General features: G+C 36.3%; 1 protein-coding gene and 1 long non-coding RNA gene across 2 annotated transcripts in view; one reads left to right on the top strand and one right to left on the bottom strand.

The window, feature by feature from the left end:
* The window catches only part of LOC119693480 (transcription factor hamlet), a 78,615-nt gene that overhangs the window by 12,818 nt on the left and 42,215 nt on the right, over positions 1–23,582 (bottom strand). The window lies entirely within an intron of this gene.
* On the top strand, positions 20,228–21,691 carry LOC125489069. Its single transcript, XR_007266722.1, has 3 exons — positions 20,228–20,771; positions 20,952–21,072; positions 21,527–21,691. It is a non-coding gene; the product is annotated as an uncharacterized LOC125489069 (long non-coding RNA).

The following is a 23,582-nucleotide window of genomic DNA, read 5'->3' as shown; positions in this document are numbered from 1 at the left end:
GGTCAATAAAAGTGCTTATGTCACGACTCACGACCACTCACGGTAACCTCGAAGACGTATAACACGATAATCTGACTTATAATGTTACTGGTAAGTAATGCTTGCGAGATGTCGATGTCGAGATCACAGGCAAGGCTGCGGGCCCTCCCCTGTCTCAACGCTGCTACGATTTTGCAAGGATCCCTGTTTATCGTACCCGTTTAGCTATGAAGAAGTTATAGGAAAGAGTCTGCTTTCTTGTTCTACTTGTTCTGCCTTTCAGGTGGAGTCTTTCCTTTAATAACTACTTTATTTATAAGGTGATTCGGGGGTATGTCTGAATATAACATTCAAGTAGTGTGTTGTAAGGCGAAAAAATATGATTATTTAATTGATAAGACCACTGACGAATATTTCCAATCATAAAATAAATGTTATCGGCGATGACTTTTGCGAGACTACTTACTTACACCTCAATTTCGACTTTTAATATGACGTGTCACTTTTGGAACAGCCTATACAAAGCTGCAATATATTGTAAAATATGTTAACGAATGACCTTTTAATGTGATTATCGCACTAAATTTTATAAATTAAGGAATCAAGACTTAAAACAACTCAAATTGATCATTAAATCAATATCTACTGCTACTTAATTGGTAAAATTGCACATTGAGTGAGTTGTAAAAATATATCTATTTTAAAACGATAATAAACATTTCAACTTACTTAAAATATCATTGAATGAGGATTACGATGGTTAGGAGGCCTGCAGGTATATAAATTGACGTTAACAAACCGGTAAATTTATGTATTTCATGTTTTACCTATGTCAGAGAGCTTAAACGCATAATTTGGTTCATTGGATATGGATTTAGTTCCATCGAATTACTTTACGTCGGGTATCTAGATATAATATATTTATTTATATGTATATTTATTTAATTCTTTATTGCACACATACTATGTACGATTTTGTATAATTAATTAAAGGACGTACTTGGCGAGCTTCAAATCAATGTTGCTCTGGAATGTTAATTGGATTTTGATATTGTATTAACGCCTCTTTATTTTATAAACTGCCAGTTTTATGCTAATTTAATTATGAATCAAGTTCTGATTTGAATAATTAGGCGATGCTGAAGCTCCTTTTTTGCGTATTTTATTCCTATGCTTCTTTTTTTTCTCAATTGCTAATATTTATAGCCAATAGCTGTTCCTGCGAACTTCGATTCGCCTTGAAAAGTTTTCCCGTGAGAATTCCTGGATGAAAAGTAGCTTATGTTCTTTCTCAGAGTCTAGACCATATGTATACCAAATTTCATTCAAATCTGTTCAGTAGTTTTATCGTGAAAGAGTAACAGACAGACAGACACAGTTACTTTCGCATTTATAATATTATTAAAATATATACAGCCGACTCTACCCTGTTTAGAAAGAAAGAAAATACATTTATTTAGTACTACACAAATACACCACATACACAGAAAAACAACTGTTTTACTGATAGACATGTTTATCAGAAGAATAACATACCTACATGTGATACACATAAACAATTATGCGTCCTTATCACCGCCATTGCTCCGCAGGTGTATAATTACACTTCATGCACAATATGTTCTAGAGTACACGTATTACGAAACAAATTATCATCAAGGCAGACGTGATGGACCTGAATCACCATTCAGCACAATCCAGCTTGTATAGCCTAGGAAATATGTGTCAAAATGCATTGACAAGCTGCACCACATATAGGGCATGTATTGCGACTGGTCGAGATCATAACGCTGTAACTACTAATTTGTATGAGCATTAGAGGCAATCGACCTTCGGCCACAATAGCGTCGTTTCCGATGGAGGAACTGGTCCCCGCTGATGCTCTGATTGACCTGACATCGACCAGTGGTGCTTAAACTTTTTTATCTAAAAGCTCGACTGATTTGACGCTAGGCTAACCGCAAAAATACAAGAATAGGTAGTTCTTCTTGTTGGAATTTAGAATGAAAAGTAATGTGTTGTTTTATCCTAATCCTAACTAATATTATAAATGCGAAAGTAACTGTGTCTGTCTGTCTGTCTGTCTGTTACTCTTTCACGCCAAAACTACTGAACGGATTTGAATAAAATTTGGTATACATACGGTCTAGACCCTGGGAAAGAACATAGGCTACTTTTTATCCCGGAATTCCCACGTGAAAAGGTTTTAAGGCGAAGCGAAGCGCGCGGGAACATCTAGTTACATATATTTATATATATTTTAGTTTTTAATGTAATGACTAATGACCATAAGTGTGAGTACTGTCACTTGCTCAAAGTTCCTACAAAGTTTTCTCATACAAAAGAATTCAACGGGAGACCGGAGGAAGACTTGCGTTTTTTTTTACATGTAACGCTTTGACAAAATATAAGATATTTATATATAACATAATAAACAATATTTTTCCTTTTTTTGATATGTTGCTTAGGATTTTGTAAACGTTAAAATTATGCCACGTAGTAAATACAGGTGGCCCCATGCACTATCAAACATTGTAACTATATCTCCAACGTCTCGTTGATATCCCACATTTATTTATTTCACCGAGACGGAGTAACGATAGCTTTGAGTGAAAAGTAGCATCTAGCACAAGTAGAATAGTAGAAGTGGAATGTTTGCTCCAAGTGAATTTTATATTAATTTTAGATAGTTACCTATATATGTAGGTACTAGGTATTAAAAATAGATTTACCAATGGAAAATTAACTTTTCTGATTCCTAATAGATTTAAATGTTCGATGGAATGTGAATAAGTAAAATGGGGCTATGCGAATGTACACGCTACAAAATTGTTAAAAAAAACATGGTTAACAACATAATCGTATTCTGACAGAAAAATACACTCTACTAATGAACTATAATTTTTAAGCTCGTATAACTTATGTACTTCCTAAATACACAGCAACAAATATGGATTTTTCAATCGGATTTATATTTAATATTTATCTATTTATGTATTTGAGTAGATACTCGTATATAAGCTGTCCGATACCCATAACACAGGCTCTGCCTAGCTTGGGGTCGGATGGTCGTGTGTGAGATGTCCCCACATATTATTATCCTAACTAATATTATAAATGCGAAAGTAACTGTGTCTGTCTGTCTGTATGTCTGTTACTCTTTCACGCCAAAACTACTGAACGGATTTGAATGAAATTTGGTATACATACGGTCTAGACCCTGGGAAAGAACATAGGCTACTTTTTATCCCGGAATTCCAACGGGAAAACTTTTTAAGGCGAAGCGAAGCGCGCGGGAACAGCTAGTTTTAAATAAAAACACACACACATACCACATGTGTCTCATCTTCCCCACAACTAGTCCCGGCCGCCATTACTTGCTCTATGATCATTTGTGGTGAATGATCGTAGTAACGGCACGCGCTGGGTCAAGACTCAGATCTTCACGCTGCCTCGATGTGTGCTGCCACGCCAGGGGGGTCACTCTACCCTGACAAGAAACTAACGAACGGGACCTAACGTGCAATCGGCACGTTTTAATACAACCAGCGATTATAAGATTCGAAACCTTCGTTTACGTTGCGTATCGTCAACTGTCACTGTCAAAATGTAAGGCAAATTTGTTACAGTTCCAAAAGTGACATTTGTTTTTTTCATTTTAGGTGGAATTTCACCAAACGCTAAACGTATTTAGTAGCCTGTCATACGTCTGTCAGTTAGTACAAAATGTATTTAAGATTTGATTTAAATACTATTTTATATATAAGCGTTTGGTAAAAGTGACCCTTAGTGTAGTTTCGAAAATAGTATCGAATCCTGTGATCGCACCTCAGATAGAGTCGTGGCTCGCGTAGCAGCGCTCTGAAAGTTCGTTTTTCGTCGTATAGAGTAACCCCCTCAGTCACGGCTAATGTCATAGGATTAGCAGCCAGGGGCAAAGGTGCTGCCTGATGGATGCAGATTGTAGATACAAAGAGAAGAAGCAATTGCTTTTGTAGCGAAGGTTAATGGAGAGATTGCAGACGAAAGTTAGATTGGTAGTGGGGTTTGTAATTGATATTTTTCTGTTTGTCTTTACTTATAATATTTTGTATTACGAATGTGTATTACTGGTAATCATTGTATTCTATATTTTTTAAAATAATGTTATATGCATAGGAGCTACGCAGCTGTAATCGAATAATTTATTATTATAATCTGAATAGTATATAATCTGAGTAGTAAAATACATACATACTGTCCTTAAATATAATACATACTTACTAATATGAATATGCCTATCCTCATGAATAAGATGCAAATAGCTTACCCGCTCTAAAACCACGACTTCCTCGTCCTGACTATGTCTCCGTGAATATAAATAAGACCAATATGCTATGCAATTAGATTCAAAGAGTTGTGACAATTAAAACAGCATCAACAATACCCATCCCACATTGAGTATCTGGAGGCCTTGGCATTTGTGAGACAGAAATGTCAGAAGATTTGAGCAGATAATGTGTGTCTGACAGCCAATTGTTAAGTTTTAACGTTTGTTATTAATGATGAGGCTTTTTATGATTCGGCACTTACGTTTAAGTAAACTGATAATTTCAATAACATGTCGGCAAATAATAGCCCCCCAACGACGGAATGGAATATTCGATACATCAATAGGTAATGTTAAGCAACAACTAAGCCATAACACATTCGCCGGCCCACCCCACGCATAATTTGTTGACGATGTACTATCGAATAGCCAAGATTATTCATGGGGCTATTATTGCATATTAACCGTAGACAAATGTAGCACGATGCCAAGATCTAAGTGATAGAGCCATTCAATTATTGTTCTGAAATTTATGAAGTGGGCGTCTCGCAAAGCGCTCTTGTAAATGTCGCACGGTGTTGTCACTCGAGAAAGCTGAATCGACTCAAAAGAATTCCTCCGTCTTGGGGCCGATAACTTCTTTGCCTAATCAGAAATCCTCGGCACATAATGGCCGATCAATTCCTCAGGGTTGACAAGAGCTCTGTCAGATGGACGAGCCAAATTGGTTTACTAAAGAGGCAATTTCCTCGCGAGCAATTACTTACGAAGATCAATGCAAATTCTGGAGCGGGCGCGCCGTGTATGGTCCTCATTAAGGGTGAATAAAAACGGTATCCAGGTCGCCTTGAGTTCGACGTTTAAATTGGTATTTTTTTTAATTAGCAAAGAGGCGAAGGCATGGCGTCTCATTGTTGCCACGGCTGACGGACGCATGCGTGCGGGGTTTCGAAATCCGCTTTCGTTGAACTTTGCTACTGATTACTAGCCTTGTGTTAATTAAGGTGCGGTCGAGAGCAATTGGACCGGTCATTTCAAGGAACAAAATGTAATTGGATCTGAATCCGTGCGCTTTTCGAAGAAATGCTGTTTTTGCGCACGAGATGCTTCGCGGTCACTCACAAAGCTGATGGATACGATGAGAATCAATACGATAAATTTGTATAAAAAAACGTAATATGAGGTGGCTACAAACAAATGTTTTGTTTTTGTTTATATTTTTCTTTCATTTTACTAAATTTATAAAAGTCTAAAGTAAAACATTTATCATAACAGGCATAACAATGTATACGTTATTTCCATAGCATTCCCAAGTTAGTAAAACACGTCAGCACTAACAAGAAGGAACCGATCAGAACCAAACAAACAAACAATTAACCTCCAAACCTCACAGACAGCGCACCAACACACAATAGACTCCAATACATCCCGGTGAACATTAAAGTAGTCATTAGTATCTAATAGAAATGATCAGCGAGGCAGTATTAGCGGCGGTCGAGGGGGGCGTTTATAAACATTACTGTAAATAAGCTGAGCGTCGTAAAGTACCACGCGCCGCCGGTAGATGGCGCACTCCTAACGGGTCACTTTTACTCGTTTTTTCCTGAGTGTGGATAAAATTTATTTTAGTAGGTATACTATGTATACTTAAGTTTTTAATATTTTGGGATCTTGAGTAACATTAGGTTCCGTAAGTATAGTATAGGTAGACGCTAGACGTATAGTTAATAAGGTAAAATGGGTCGATCGTGAATGAGTGGATTGACTTTTGACCACCTTTTGTAAGTAATACATGCTAGCTGTTAGATCCTATATGTATAGTGTCCTAGTCGCATTTATGTATTTTATGCTCGTTAGAAGTTAAGTTAATTATATGCCGGCTATTAGTGCATCGTTTTGCTCGATTGTGTTGTAAAAGTTGTGTTTTTCTGTAATTGGATGCCCACTGTGGCATGTATTGTGATGTTTTCTTTTTATAAATGTAAAGTGTGTGTCAGTTAAAAAACCTAATAAATAAATAAAAAAAAATTGCCCATTTTTTCTTTTTCCTACAAATGTAATGTAAGTATTTATTAACAAATACACAGGGCCGGTTAGGAGGCGGCGGCGGCGCACAATGGCGCGCGGGGGCGGCGCGAGCCACTTCCGATGCGCACGCGCAACGCGCCACTGCCATTGATTTGCTACTAACTGGAGGGAAACTACAATAAATCCATGCTCGCCTGAGACAACATGGATACTTTTATCTACTCTTTTGCATTCTGTACCCCTGTTACGAAGTAACATTTTAAATTGAACCATGAAGCTGTGAATATTTATTGCGTCTCTGTGGACACGAGCTATGCTTGCGTAAACTAACCATTATTCTGAATTTACGAAGTTCCTCTCGAAATACCTATGTAACGGTCGCGCAGAATAATTACGTTCAATTAATATTTAAAGTGGCAGGCGAGAACCTGACGCTTTCCTGTCGGGCAATAAAAAAAAACAAGTAGCCGGCGCCATTTGTTACGAAATAACCAATTTTCTATGCCCGTGAACTAATCTTCTTTAATTGCGGTCTAAATTTCAAGACGTATTGCCGCAAATCTGGCGAACTTGCTTCACCAAGCAACAAAAATAGTATAATTGGCATTTTTTGCAAATTTCTCGCCGCCGTGTGTCAAGTTTAGTGTAGACAAATCATTTTTATGACGCCACTTAAACCGGGCTCTATATGTAGCGCCATTACAACTTTAATAAGTGACATCAATCAGAGCACTTGAAATGATAATAGGAGCATCAAAGACTTTCACCCTTCTTTCTACTTTGCAATCTTGTGTTTTAAGTACTTCGTTTGAAAGTAGTTTTTGCCCTGTCGGCAGATGTTGCAAAGTTGCCGTCATAGTGGAGGTTCCTTGGAAGGCTTCGTGGCGCTATTAGGGCTTACGAGCGAGTCGCACCTCCTTTACATACTGATCTTGTCCTTTCGGGGAGACTGAGCCAGTTCCGAGGGATGGGTGAGCACGACCTGTTCATCGATAACATTATAATATGTCCCTACGTACTTTATATGTATTAGGTAATCTATCAGCGTGAAATTTGTAGAGTATCTGCTTATGGCCCATCCAGACTCTGTATGAGGTTGCGCAAAGGAACGGGAGTGCGAGAGTGTGGACGGTGCGCTGGTGTCCTCTCGCCTCGCCTCGTCCGCCTCGCCTCGCCTCGCCCCGCCTATCCGCGACTCGACTCGCCTCGTGGTCGCTCCACTTTGTGTCAGTTTTTGGGAACGAGTCAAAGGACGAGGGCGTCAACGTAACGGGCAACTGCATACAATGCTTCTACTCTTCCAGGCTCGCCTCTAGGAGACGCAGAATATTTTTTCAAAATAGTTTTGTAATCTTTTTTGTTTTATTCATTTTTGGTTGGCGTAGAGCTTATAGGTAAATATTCAAAGGCATAGAAACAATAAAATATACATAGCTTTGACAACCTTCAATAAATATATAAGGTCAAATACCTGCCTAGAAATTGAAAATATGTAGGTATTAAAATATCGATCGATGAAGCTAAGGTTAACAGACATCCCTACTTTATAGGAACACTGATTACATATAAAACGATGTGCGGAAGACGCCATTAACGGAAAATACTCTTAATATAGTAATCGATACCTCAGTTGCCTCTATAAACAGTTTAATGGAGGATGAAGAGCAAAAAATATTACATTGACAGCTGCTGGCGAGCATTCAAGATAGCACAGTACAAGTAAGGCCGTTACAAAAGCCAAATGCTTGATACTAATAATACCTGATTGAGTATTTTTTTATAATATTTATAAATTGTCTGTGGTGTGAGTACACTTTCTGTCTCTCCCCTTTCAGTAATAAATATAGTTCTGGTTTAGAACCAGTTTAGTCTGGAGATTTCATAAATATCAGCACTTTATCGTAAATATCTCTACTACAAAACTTAGGCAGCTTCCGTAACTCAAAGTGCAGCAAGACGAAAAAAGAAAAACCTACATAAGAACACAATTTTAAATGAGCTCACACGAATGGGTGGTCTACTACCTCGGAAGTGCCCGCTACTGTCGAAACCCGTCTCACGGGGCACCCTATAATTAAGTTAAAAATCAATTTTGTGCGTTAGATGGATTGCAGTTAATCGACCCGCCGACATGATTCGATTTCACGGGACGCAATCGTTAATTGCGATTACGTGTATCGATGCATCGGCAGACTGGTTGTCCGCGGAGAAACTGGCCAGGGGTGCGCAACTATTTGGAGCATGTGGAAAATTAGTAATTAAGCTCTCTTGGTTTCCATGGGGGGAAATATACCGATTGTGTTACTTACAGTAGATCAAGGATCTTGATCAAGTCTTAAAATATTACCTGCAATAAAAAAATATAAATTAGTGTCATACAAAATACAATCAGTCAAAGAAATCGTAACTTTGTAATCGTCACAAGTTTGCAAAGTACCTATATAATATATATTTACACATATATATACATAATTATGCTCACTACTGTAATCCCCGAAGGGGTATAGTCAGACACCCGCTTTCCGCTGTACATTTGTACTCACGTGATAGGTAGTAGATAGATCACATATAATTTTTACGAGATTTTTTTTACAATTTTTCCAAGCGAACTAAAAGGTTGCCGACACCTGCGAGATTTCTCCAGCAGGCTTCGCTGTCGCGCCGAGGAATTTAGATACCGCCGCGGACACTGAGCCTTGTTAGCACGCGCCGGTTTCACTTGCCACGTCTCCGTACACAAGTACATGCTCAGGTATGTAGAGTATGGAAGGGTACATCTTTAAATACAGGGTGCTGAAAAATTGGTATACTAAGGAGGTGACGCAGGGGTCATTCTGAACCACTTTTGTTCTTTGACTTTTGCAACACCCTGTAAAACTCTTAGAGGGCAATTTTTTACGTCTGCTTATGCCAATTTTGATGTCTGCTTTCATCTATTAAGAGTGATCTATTATTTATCTTGTCTTGACTGTTACTTTGTATTCACTTAATATGCGTATTTTTATGCGGTCAACCCTTCGCACTATGGGAGAAACTTTTACATGCAGGGCTAATCAAATGCGCAGTAAAGAAAGTGTAACCGATCCCTCTATTCTGCACGGCCGTCAAGTATACGGACGCATCTGACCACTCTAGTTAGTCGCCTCGATGCGCAAGCGCAAGTTTCACTTACCGCACTCCGCTCGACGCTCGTGGGGGGTCATTCTATATGACGAAAAACCAAGTTTAGGAGTGCTGCTACGCGAGCTTGAGTTGCATTGAATGTGCCAATTGCACGACAGCTCTTGTTCGTTCGTTTTTCATCAGTATAGAGTAACCCCTCTGGCAGGCCTGGCGTAGAACCCTATCACTTTAACTTAGTGTTTAGTCACTTGGACGGTTCGCTTGCTTGTCTAGGAAGCTAGTTTTGATAAGGCACTTGAGTACATAAGGTCGGCAGTAAAACCAACCACCGGTTCATTGAGAAAATCGGTAGATAGGCGGTAGCGCTGACTGTTTTTTTGTAATTAGGTATTACTTATTACTCGTATTTTTTTAGTACTTGTAATTTTGTCAACGTTGAATGAAGTCCTAAAGTTTTCGATTGTCTATCAAATAATTAAGAGCGGATAAATACTTAATTGCCACCACGGTACAATCACCTAGAGCTTAGAAAAGCAAAAAAAGATAATTGTGCCCATAACCCGTATAGTGCGTACACCGTACTATAAAAAGAGTACCATACTATAAATAATAAAGGTTAGATAGATATCATTCCTAGACTTTACACAAATTCACAATACCACAAATTCTATTTATAAGATTAAATTATATTTATTACCTAACTAGACAAACATAGATAATGCTGATGTGGATCAAAACTTCTATAGTGGTAGGGAGATACCGGTTAAGCAATAAATGTAATTGCTCCGAGCCATCTCACTCAATTTTATATTATTTTTATTAACACCATATTTCACTGGAACATTTATTTGATTCTCGGCCAACGTAATTAAGCATGTAACTTATTTATTGAAGAAACTTTGTAATAATGTACAGTAATATGAGCTTTCGCTCGCGATCTCCGTTTAAGGCTAATAAGCCAGAAACTAAATTTTATCGCTCATTGTTCAGAACAAAAAAAGGCTTTCAAAAAATTTCAAGCACGTGCCGAAAAGACAGTTTTGAGATTTTTAAGGGGACAAATCAATTAAGTAGCTGCCGCGGCCACCCATTGTTATTGATTCAGATGTCTCGTTAAGAAAAACCAATTTATGTTGACATCCAATAGTGGTACCAAGGAAGGTATACAGAGGTTTTACAAGCGCTGGCAGGAGGGACGGAGGGCTAGCATAAACTGGTCATTTAGTGGCGTCCAAAAAGCTGTCTTTAGTTAAATTTATGAGAACATTAAAGACGTCGACGCAGCCTCTTTGCGCAAATTCAGGAATTTTAACGAAACGACAAGACGCTTCTTTGTTTCAGAAGAAATTACCCTCAAATGTGTTTCATTTCATTGATTGCCTCATTAAGTAAGGAACAATTTTTTGCTGTAATTTATTAGCATTTTTATTGGCCTTAATAAGTGTGAAATATTTTCCTTTTACGCCCTTAAAAATGTAAAGGGGTTTCAGTGTTCTCTGCTTATAAGTGGTCAACTTTAATTACGTTGACACGTAATAATTTATTATGATATTGTCCCTCAATTATTATAGTTATTTTGCAAGATAATATACTTACTATGTTTTAAGTTACAGATATTATAAATATTATTTTCGATGACGACCCATGAGTGTGTCAGCCAAGTTGTCATCAGATGTATGCAACTGAGATACATTATTGATGGTAACGACGAAGCGACGCTACCGGATGGGTAAAGTAGATCTTTTTCAGTAATGGCCTAATTTATACAGAGATATTCAAAGATATTATCATAGTTTAAATATTTAAGTATTTGTTTTATACATAGGAAATTGTTTGAAAATACCTTGATATTGGTGTGAATTAGCATAATGTAGGTACTAGGCAGGTAGGACAATCAGAAATTAATTACAAATCAAAGTACAGGGCTGCTGATCCAAAGCATAATGATTTATTAAACAATCCATCATTATTATAAACAATTATGATATAAACTGCGCAAACCCCCTCAGCATTCGGAACGATAACTTACTCGAAACGGCCTCATCCAAGTACAGGGTGGACATAAAATAATGTGCAACATCTTAAACGAAATGACACGTCATTTACCATGCGGCGGTATCGGCCGGCGGCATCGGCACACAAAAACCCTCACTCAATTATCGTCTTGTGAAATCCAACACAACGTTACTTTGTCTTTTATTTGATCATTCATTAAAAGCTGAATTGATGATCGACGATTACCGCTCGCAGTTTATTCGCCCTGTATATGTTTAATTGAATCGCAGCGTAATTTGGTAGTTTTGAAAGGTCAGTGGGTGGATTGGCGGCAGTGGAGTAACTCACTCTTTACTGAAATTACCTATAAATAAGTGCCTATATCACGTGTCTCTAATAAAGAGTAATTTGCGCCGTTATTAACTGAATTCGTAATTCGAATAAAATGCGCACTCTTTCGAGTAAAGAGCGTTTCTAATTTTGTTGTAGGAAAACATCAACTATATTTCTTCGTGGTTGACTATGTTATAACTACGACCATGTTCCAAAACGTATACTTTAATATAGGTAAATATTAGTATATTTTATGTACAACGGGCACAATATAATCGAAATCGCTGAAATTTAAAAAAAAGTTTGAATATAAGTTTTATGCAGAATGAATTCAGGACATCACTAAATGTAACCTCAGTAAGTGGCAGTATAGTAATCATTAAATTATAGGATTGATTAGCTTCGTTCGTGTTTCAATAAGTAGTAAATTCACCGGATATCTAGACCAGTTTCAAAAACTGATGTTGTAAATCTTTATGAATTAATGTAGACTCAAAGGTAAGTACTTTTTTACAAAATCATAAATGGCACTATAAATAAGATAAGAATATAGAACAAACTGGACGCATAAATTGTAACGCGCAATTAATTTGGTAGAGTTATATTGCTTTAAAATTTAAAATATTTTTGCAAGTCTTCTTAGTTTTAAGCAATACTGTAAAAACTGTTATTTTCAGTACAAACAATAAAATTTTAACTAATATGCAAAAATGAATCACATTCTTTCAGTTATTTTGTAGGTTTAACATAAACTAATAAAAATCATTTCAACAGATAGTTCATAGTCAACGAAGCTAAAATTCCACACACCGCATCGGTGTACAAATTAACTTACAACAGCCCTCTTTTCGGTAAGAGTTTAATACCGTCTACGGAACCCGTCAACATAATACCGAAAACTTCTTTAACTTTTCGAATGTCTCTCTCGGGAATAAACAGCTTAAATTATGAATGTTATCAAGTGAATCAAAGTTGTTGACATAATGACCAAGATGTTCGCACTGTTAGTGCGTCGTAATGTTACAAAACAAAGTATTGTAATATTGTGAGGGGTTTACTCACTAGATACGCATCGGGGATCTCGGCTCGGATTTGCATAATTTGTGCATAAAATATTTTTTTAAATATTATTCTTTAACGTGGTGTAAAACAGTTATAGGTGCTTGTTTATAGTTCTTAAAAAAGATTAACGTATCTACTAGTAGTAGTAGGTTCGATTCCCGGCTGGGGCAGATATTTGTTTAAACACAGATATTTGTTCTCAGGTCTTGGATGTGCCCATAAAATGGCAATAGGCCCGCCCCCTATTACATTGGGACTAACATAACACTCTGGCGAAAAGTGGATGCAGCAATGCACCTCTGCCTACCCCGCAAGGGAGTACATTAGTACAAGGCGTGAGTGCGTGTTTGTTTTGTTTGTTTGTAGTAGTAGTGAGTGATAACAGTACAAAAAAAGTTTCAGGACTTTTTAGAAAGTTGAGGATTTTTGGGAAGTTAGGAAAACACAATTTTGAGCCCCATAAAGGTATATATGAAACAAACAGAACGAATAAAACTAATTTTACGAAACAGCGTAAAGTCACAATTTCTAGGCCTGCTTATTTGGTTAATTTTCTCAGGTTTTTTTCTGGCAACTGTACAACTCATTAATCTTGCGTAACGTCCCAGTCTCAGTGCAATTAGGCAGACTTTATTTCGTGAAATTCACCGATGTGTTGTGAATATGTGTTTTAAATAAATTGAAACATCAATTGTGAATATTATCCTTTATTTATATGCATATGGTTATAAACTTGCGATACTGCTATTAAAAGAGTGCGCTAAATTTATGAAACAGTAGGTAAAATTATATTATTCATACCATCTGATTTTTATGCCAGATTGGCACTTTTGGAGCAAAATAAAATAAATATGAGTAAATTTACGTGATTTGATTACAATAGTCATTAGTAGACTAACAAAAAGTTACATCTTAGTTCGAGTTATTATTCTAAGCTTTGCGACCTGTTTGCTCTACAAACGGCCAGCCTCTTTTGTTCCCCGGCCGATCGAGGCGGGTGTTCTAAATTTAAAACGCAGCGGTCAGGAGGGTTGCTCTATACTGATGAAAAACGGATTAACCAGCGCTGTCGTACAATCGGCGGGTTTATTACCCCGAGATAGTGTCCTGGCTCGCGCAGTAGCGTTTCGAGATTTAGTTTTTCGTGATATAGAGTGAGTCCCCAGGAGTGGTCTGCTGGCAAGTGTCGCCGCGTGCACCGTTGCGATCCACTTGCATACTTTCACCACTTCGCTTCCCGATACATCGATAAGGCTCGTTTAGACGCGGACGAGTGGGCCGGACTTGCTTGGTGCTGTATGTTGACAGAAAATTTGTTTGTTTGTTTGAAATGTTTAGAAGCTGTATTTATTACTTGACCTTATGCACAGGGTGATGTTATCAGATAAATAATCTATGATCAGTTTGGTGCTGGAGTTTTACCCTAAGTACTAATAGCATACGGTGTTTGCATAAGTGGTAATATAACGTGACGCAGAAGTTCTAAGCAACTTTTGTTGCATAACAATTGAAAATTCGGAAATAAATATCTATTTTCATGAAAAGATACTTTTCAACAGCATTATTGCATTACCGTGACCATTTATTTTAATGGAGAAGTAATCATAAGTTATTAAACAATTTGAAAAGGCCTTTGAAATTTTCGTTCCAGTGCGACTAAATGCTCCTCAAAAAACTTTTCCCGTTCGAGCGAGTTCCACGTTAGTTGTACAGAGCGGCCCTTGACTGCAAACAGTTTAAACACAAGATTTGGTTACTTAGTAAATAGTAACACTACATTACCTAGGTATGTCAAGGTACACCATACGTATTTACTTATTACATAGGCTTTGACTTATTACATAGGCATCATTTTCGCATTGTGAAAAAGCACCCGGTAGGTAGGTTCATTCAAAGGTATTTTGAATGAGCTGTCACAAAACTCCCCATCGATAACTACACGATAGCCGAAACACATTCGTTAACGTATCGTAAAAATGTTGCTAGATAAACCTAGGAGGATACAAATGTAACAATCGATTGTTATCCATTTACAGCCACTAAACCCTTAAGCAATAGGAGGGAACAAAACTTTAATTAAACAATGACTAAGAATAGATTTGTATTCTACTGCAGGAATGGTTTTATTACGTGGCTCGTTAGAAAACAACATTTCTCTAATTGATACAAGATTGTTCTGTTTCTTCAATCTATAGGAGCCTATCTTCGTAGTAATAATTGTTTGGGAACTGAATTACTTCTTTTTATATATTATAAATACTTAATTTTCATATAAGTATATGCCATTTTATTTTAGTCTACACACAAAATAATGTTAGATCTCCCAAAATAATCACATTAAAATTTACAGTACCTTACGGACTTATTCATATCAAAATGTTGAGGTTTTGAATTCGGTTGTATAAAATATGGCCCAAGACCATATTCTACCCCCATTTGTTTACAGGTGTTGTGATGTGGTTGATAAATGCGCCGCGGCTGCGCACAATAAGTCCGTATTAAAAAAATACAAAGAATTTGATTTATGGCTTCATCGGAGACCTTAAGGCTTCCTTTCAATATGTTTAATATTATCATGAGCTCGTTGGTACATGAAGATTGGGACCAAAATATTAGTCATATTGTGTTTGATAACCAGAAATTAAGACTGGATATGGATAACAAAACCAGTATCAGCTACAGCCAGGAATAAAATCACTCACACTACTACTACTGCTCGTAGGCCTCTCCCAAAGCCACTGGAGGGGATATATAGTTTTTCGCATCCAATCAGCCACTTTTCGCAAGTCGTCACCCCATCTATCGGGAGGGCGTCCTACAATACATACGTTTGCCTAACCGTTGTCTTCAATCTACAACACGCAACAAATTTGTAGGGGTAAAACCTAGAGTACAAGTTGGTAACGCGCCAAAATCCCTCACTTGGAGGTCATTTCGGTTCAGGTCCCGCCTGCGACCTGCCCAAAGCGAATGAAGATGTCTTGAGAATGCCGCAATAAATCATTCATTGGAGAAAATGCCTGCCTAGTGACGTAAGCTCGTAAAAACTGTTTCGCACCAACCTGTCGGATAAGGCTGTGAGGGCTGGCCGCTGTAAGAGTATTTGTTGGAATCTATACAAAATTGGACACATACTTAGTAAACGAAACGTCATATAATACGAAGTACAATAGCTTGGAAATAAATAGGATCAAACTTGAAGAATACTCTCCAGGCTATAATACCGCTTTTGTATATAGATAGAAAGCCATAGGGCTTAGGGCCACTTGTAGAACTTGCTCGATTTAAATAACGTCAATCCATATAAAATTTGACACTAAATCGAGATTTAACACTAAATCTAGATTTAATATTTTGGTGCAAGTGGCCCTTAGAATAAATGATCTAAGTGAGTATCCACTGCTCTAGTGAAAAAGCACTCCTCATATATTAGTTTTTCAAATAAAACATTCTAAGTTATAATACAACTTTATTGAAAAAAACAATTAAATACTTTAGAGAGCAAGTAAGCACAATAGGCCGCCTTATCGCTAAAAGCGATCTCTTCCAGGCAACCTTTGGGTGACTGAAAGACATTGGAGATTTATTAAGTTACAGCCCTAATCAACAAAAAGTACAAGCATAATGATAATGTTACAAATTGAGTTGTTGTATGATGGCGCGAACTGCTGAATTTGGCGCCTACGCCAACGTCGATCGAACATGCTGTGGTCATTACTCAAAACAGCGGTTTTGGTAGTGCAGTGAAATGCACAACCACTTTTTCAAGCTATAACCTTTTCGGCTTCAGGTGATGTCTTTTTACGAGCTATATCTCTTTTTACTGCCGATAACCGACTGCAAATAAAGGAGGAGGTTCTCAATTCATCTGTATGTATTTTAGAGTGGGCTGTCTAACGCTTGACGGAATTTCCTCTTCTTAGTTTTGGAGTTACGAATTCTTGAGCTTTTCGCTGAGTGCGTTGAATTTTAGTAAGTTTATCTTCTATATTTTTAGTTTTAGTTTCTTTAGTTTACTCTGCTATAACATGTACACACCCACATACATGTATCATAAAAAGATTGCCATGCCAATTAACAAAAATAATATTTTGATAGAGCCATTAATTTCGTCATTACTCCTTAGACGTAAAGCTGGTGATAAATTATATTCAGAGCGGTAAGTTGTAGGTACATCAGTTTACAGATAGCGCCTATAAAGGGGAAGCCCACGCATTTAAATCTAGTTACTCGAAATTCCCTATGAATAACTGGACATCCCAATTCAGGAAACGAAAATGAGGCTTTACCGGTTTTGTAAAAGGAGATGGCTGTAGTACGTGTAAATGTCAAGGTGAACGGAAAGTACACTCACGGAGAAACCACAAGAAGAAATTATTTCAAAATTACATGAGTTTTTAAAATTGTTTTTTTATTGGAAAACCCTACTTTCGAATAAGACCTTGGATTGGAGTAGACGCATTATAATTATGAAATTGATTAAAATTTATTATAAAAAAACATATTTTTTATGTATGCTGAGTAGGTACTACTGTAGAGACGTTCGATTGAACAGTATATTTACTTATCAACTCGTAGATAAACTAAGTTCCTATATGCATTACAAACATAATCAATAATACATTGCACGGTCTATCTCCATCTAAGATATGTATAAAAACCCGGTATTCAATTCTCATACACCAGCTGTTAGTAAATCAATAAACCCCACCCGACCTAACCTAGCTCAATATAAACTCAATTGGCATGCGACCTTTTATCTGTGCCGCCTACGACCAGATAACTCCCTACAGACGAGAATTATGGGTGTGCCACACCGAGCCGAACTGATTCGCGCTCGACTGTGCTATTGTTGAACACCTCCTACTGGCTGGCATGTGATAAGCGATTCCACGAATTGTAACGTTTCTGATGGATACATTTATGAATACATCAATGCACACACATTATATCTAAAGTATTGTAACGAGACTCTTACCATGGAACCAGAATCTTTGTTAACATAAAACTACAGTCCACTCTGGAACCCTAGGACTCCCTCGATTGGATTCAGTATCTACATCAGCAGCAAGCTATTTATAAGTGTTGTAATTAATTCGTTACAGTTGTCCATGATACCACCACCATAAGTTCTGTAGGATGTTCGCGCCTGTCTATGATCAGCATGATACCAATCTGTCTCGTCGGCTGTAATAAGTGTTAAGTTACAAACCGTGGACACGACGTAGCGGGCCGTGTCGCCGGGTTTATGCGTCGCCGATGAGGAAATATGATGGCGGCGGAATTAATAGCAGACTTACACTTGTTGCTTCGATTAGAATTGATGGGCTGTGTTTGTTTTAGTTAGGGCTTGGAGCGCCAAATATGGACGAACTCTGGGTCTGGTGTGAGGTTTGTTAGTGTTTATTCTGTGTCGCGTTTTTGTAACTATAGTGCCACAAACTTATCTGTTCCGGTGACAGCGAACTAAATTGATCCATATCTCATTACTTACTAATGAATTGTATATTTTAAAACATTAGATGGGTTTATTAACACCGCAAGAGCGAAATAACAATACGAGCAAACTTAAAATCTTATAGAATTAAGAAATATTAGAGATTTATTTGAGCTGTCACCGGAACAGATAAGTTTGTGGCACTATACATATGGATTCATACTTTGATTTGACAGATGTTATGAATAGAATAAGTCAAATGCAGGGTATATCATATTCATAAAGAATATAATAGAAGAATGCCTAGCTAGATAAACGATAAACCACAAATCTCCAGAACTTGGGGTTCATAATATCACTCAAACCTGCAATAGGTATACATTGCAAGTTGCAAAGTGGTATAGTAAGAAAAAAGGAACTTACACAGATCGTCATTATGAACAAGTTTTAATCTACGACTTTTGGGAATTCATATTTCCCATTCCCTTTTCCAACTTGTCCCCTAAGTTTTATCCCTGCATATTCTTTTTACAAATTTCCAAAAGACCAACAATGTTTTTATAAATAACTTACACCCACCATTATTTTATGTAAAATATATAATAATAACTACCAGTGCGTAACCCGAGTGTGATCGTAAGCGGCGGTTCCTGAACTCAGGTCTATGAATCACCGGACACTAAATCTAGCTCAGACTAAGCTGAAACTGATGCGGCTTTCCATCAATGTATAAATGTCTTAGTGTCCATTGGGTCGCCTGCGCAGCGGTCGGTTCCACTTGCTTTATAGAATAAAGTATACATACTGCATTTTTTTTTACTTTTCATAAAAGGTAAATAAAATTAGGTGGAATTTCACCAAACGCTAAACGCGTATTTAGTCGAATGTCGAACAACAACATTTTGATTAAAATAGAATTTTAAGTGCAAATTTCTCTGGGTTAGGGCATAACCAGGGATTAATGCTTGACTTTCAATAATAAAAAAAAACACATTACAACAAATTAAATAAACACATCTGTCAATAATTTCATATGGAGATGATGATGAATTTATCAATCTTTCCCTGGTTACGATTTAACCGACTATTGTGAAATTGGAGCTAAATACGTATAGCGTTTGGTAAAATTGACCCTTAGGGTAAACATAAGTTGGTCACAAAAACCTCTTGCATCACCACCTTTCGGCTTAGTCACCCACTTTTGCAAAACCCTCAGAGACAAGTGAAACAAATCTTCGCATTGGTCCATTGCGTGTGCGCAACTCAAACACAACCATGCGACCAACAAACTAAGGATACAAAGTAGGCGCAGGACCACTTTCATTACTATATTTATTTGACTTTAATTAGAATGAAATTTATTTCTGTATTTGATGTCCAGTCCGATTGATGTGGAAATCTGTGCGGTTATTTCATTGACTAATTAGATTTATATTGCTATAATGAGGAATCCTTATATGTAGAGCTTAATTTGTGGCTGTTCTTGTCACTCGTTTTGGATGTTGTGAAGCCGCTTTCATTTTTTAAATTATTCAATGTATGGTCGCTTTTAAAATATTTGTACCTACACAGGTACTACGTAAAATGTACAAATAGTCAAATATGCATTGAGGAACTAAATTTCGGTTGAGTCTATTTAATATCCCTATTGAAAGGTACCAATTATAGGTACTTGGCACAAAACAAAACTAGTAGAGCAGCATAAAGTTAAGTTTAAAATGGACACTTACTTATTTAATTTGCGTTAAGTATAAGATAGTTGTAAAATTATGATCCCGCATAAACATAAATTATGCACATTATTCTACTTACTGCACAGTTTTGACTTAATCTTCTTTGCTGAGTTCTGTGTAAGGTAAACTTATGACTGATTTATTACCCAGTAAATGTCATTTTCTATTTTGTTTCTATAATTAAGAGCAGTTATGTGATTAAGAGATAAGTAGCCATTAGACATTTACTTGACAATGGTACCGATTCTGAAGGGCACACTTCCTAATTTTAAAATGAGCTAAAATCTCTAAATTTAACTGACAGCGCTAATTTTTGCTATTCTGAAGGCAACGATTTTAACGGCCAACTAAATTTAATAGGCTGATTTGACGTCTTTAAAATGAGTGTTCCCATGCTTAGGACAAATACCAAATGATGGCAGCGAAATATAGATATCATGGAAATATAGTCGTTATTTTATTTTTTTAATCTTAATTTACTTTAAATACATAAAAACATGTTAAAAATATATTTAAAAATATACTAAATGCATTTACAGCCTATAATTGTCGTGAAAAGCATAACTATTAGTGTTTCCAATGTGACTCATTATAGGTAATTTAGAAATAAATTACTGGCAACCCCAAAAAAATACATTGACTTTTTCATTGTTTTCTTTCTCCGATTGCCGGGAAAAAATTCGATGGTGATAAATACGATACGAAAGATCTTAAATTATCCGTGATAGCTACTTGCTTACAAAGGTTTTCATTACACAAGTTTTCCTATAAGGTAAGCCATAAACATAGTGAAATGTATAAGTACATGTAACTTGACGGATTCGTCTTTGGAATTCGTGTTGATTGTTACGAAGATTTTGTGCAAATCCATTATATAAAATGAGAAATTCGCACCTTATTCATATTCTGCTTATTCGTGTATATTTGCTTACGAAATATTTTATAATTTCAGATGCAAACATAACCTTAAAACATTAGCCAGCAAGTTATATGAAACACAACACCTGCATCAACAAGTATGAAAGGATCCAGTCGCATTCCCGTTCAGACTATCTAAGTTACCTAAACAGAAGGTTAGTATTTATACTTACTATGTAATAGAGTGAAAAAAAAGAAAAACCTATGTAAGTACTTACTTACAAAATTTACAAAATTAAATGATTGAGTGTTAAAGATACTTAAGTACTTCAATCTCTCTTAGCGGTGAAACGATTCATCATCAGCCCATAATCATCCACTGCTGGACATAGGCCTCTCCCAAGGAGTGCCACAACACTCTGTCCTCGGCCTTCCTCATCCAGCCACTACCGGCTACCCGCCTAAGGTCGTCGGTCCAGTGGGCAGGAGACAATTAGCCAGTCTCATTAATTGTCTACCGCTGATTGCATCAAAGTCTATCTTGGTACCAACCTACCTATACATACAGTTTGTTTTATGCAGTGCACTATGTGATGTAGTGAAAAATATTATAAATTATTCAATTTAGTTAATGTTATTCATATACTTATCATATTATTATTGTTACAGAACTAAATTGAAACCCAGGAAGGATTATAAAATCTTGTCTTCTCGAAGCGAACTCTTCCAAGACTCGTCAGTGCATATGATAAACAAGATTATTATATTTCATACAAAGGAACTTTGATAGATACATGTGACTATGTTATAAAATGAAATAAAGCTTCTCTAAATTGTGTTACTTTCATTTTCTAGTTGTAATAAAACTTAGTTGGCAGTGAATAAACTTAGTTAGTAAAGATAACAAACCCCCTCTATTAATTATTTCAAAGATTGACTTTTGGTTACTTTAACAATGCAAAAAGTTTTATTGCTGCAACATCATAACCATTAATTTGTTTGGATAGAGGGGAGATGACCTGATCAGTATAGGTTCCTATTACTTTACTCTTTAGTTCCTGTTATGATAATCATTATACTTAGGTAAGAATACTCAAATTGAGCCAAGTACATCTACCTGCTTTATTATTAGCTAGTTAGAAAGATATGTACTGATCATAATCATTACAATTATTAAGAATTAGCCCTACTGTTCATCTTATCATAGGCAACAGGATTTTGATAGTTAAGAAGTTTTGTAGTAGGTAGGTAAGTAAGTAGGTACTTTTCTTTGAGAAGATATGTAGAGTCCTATGATACTTACATAAGTAATAATAAAAAAACCTACTTACCTAGGTACTCACCTCTATTTCAGTAATCAAGATAGGTAACCTAAACTTAATGATTCCTCCTACTTACATACCTTTTTAAAGTACCTACGTAGCCTGTTGATTGTAAGCAACTTCTTACCTATACTTAGATACATAGTTTAATCCATTTTCAGGTTTATTTTTGGTTTATAACAATATTTTAGGTTAGTAAATAGATTAAATATATTCTACCTGTACACAAGGAATAATTAAGTTTTATTGTACCTACCTAATAAGGTACTTACATAAGGAAGCATCCTATCAACAAGAGCCCTACTTTGGTTGATTTTCGTCACAATTTGTACTCTCAGGGTTGGTAAAAATAACACAAATAAGGGGTAATTTCACATATTTATTTCTCCATAAAACAGTACACTTATATCACTGAAATTTGCTTAACTTACTTAAGGAAGACCTAAACTCCAGATTAAATCCATATTTATGCACCTACAACAACGATTTCCCATATATTTCACGGTTTTACTTTTAGAAATTTTAGTATAATTTTAAGAGGCACCTTTCCAGACCCCTTTTAAATTTAGGAAGAAAGTTGCTAATTTTACGTTGACATCGCTAAAAATGCGACCTTCAGAATACCAATTCGACCATCTAACCTAAGTTGAATAGTTTTAACGCTGTCAGATTCAAAATTTAAAGTGACGTCTCTAATTTTGGAGATAAACAGTGCCTTCAGAATGCCAAATAAATTTAGAGGGAATGTAAGCGTTTTTTGACAGCGTTAAAATTAGAATGTGCCCTTCAGAATCGATACCATTAAACAGTTAAATTAGTAGTTTAAGTAAGGATTTAGGTTAATGTTAAGTTATAATTTCTATGTAAATTTGTAGAGCATTTTATGAGCAATTTATATACTTATAAGTAAGTACCTTTGTTAATGAAAATGAAAAAAAAACCGGCCAAGTGCGAGTCGGGCTCGCGCACAAAGGGTTCCGTAGCAGCAAAATTACAGTTAAATCAACCTATCTCAAAAACTATAAGAGATACTTTGATCAAACCAAAAATCGTTGAAAGAGTTAATTAGCATGCATCACCTCTATTTTTTTTAGAATTTTATACCCCGTAGTTATAAAAATAGAGGGGGGGGGACATACTTTTTACGACTTTGAGAGCTGATATCTCAAAAACCGTTCACTTTAAGAAAAATGTTTTTTAGAAAACTTTATATCATTTTAAAAGACCTTTCCATTGATACCCCACACGGGTATGTACATCGAAAAAAAAAATTTCATCCCTCAGTTACATGTATGGGGGGCCCCACCCCCAATTCTTTTTTTTACTATTTAGTGTCATATTTTTGTAGCGGTTCATACAACACATATTCCCATCAAATTTCATCACTGTAGTACTTATAGTTT

The sequence above is a fragment of the Plutella xylostella genome, chromosome 3, assembly GCF_932276165.1.
Source record: "Plutella xylostella chromosome 3, ilPluXylo3.1, whole genome shotgun sequence".
Lineage (NCBI taxonomy): Eukaryota > Metazoa > Arthropoda > Insecta > Lepidoptera > Plutellidae > Plutella > Plutella xylostella.
Note: the sequence above shows the minus strand (reverse complement) of the source record. Positions and strands in the feature narration are given on the sequence as shown.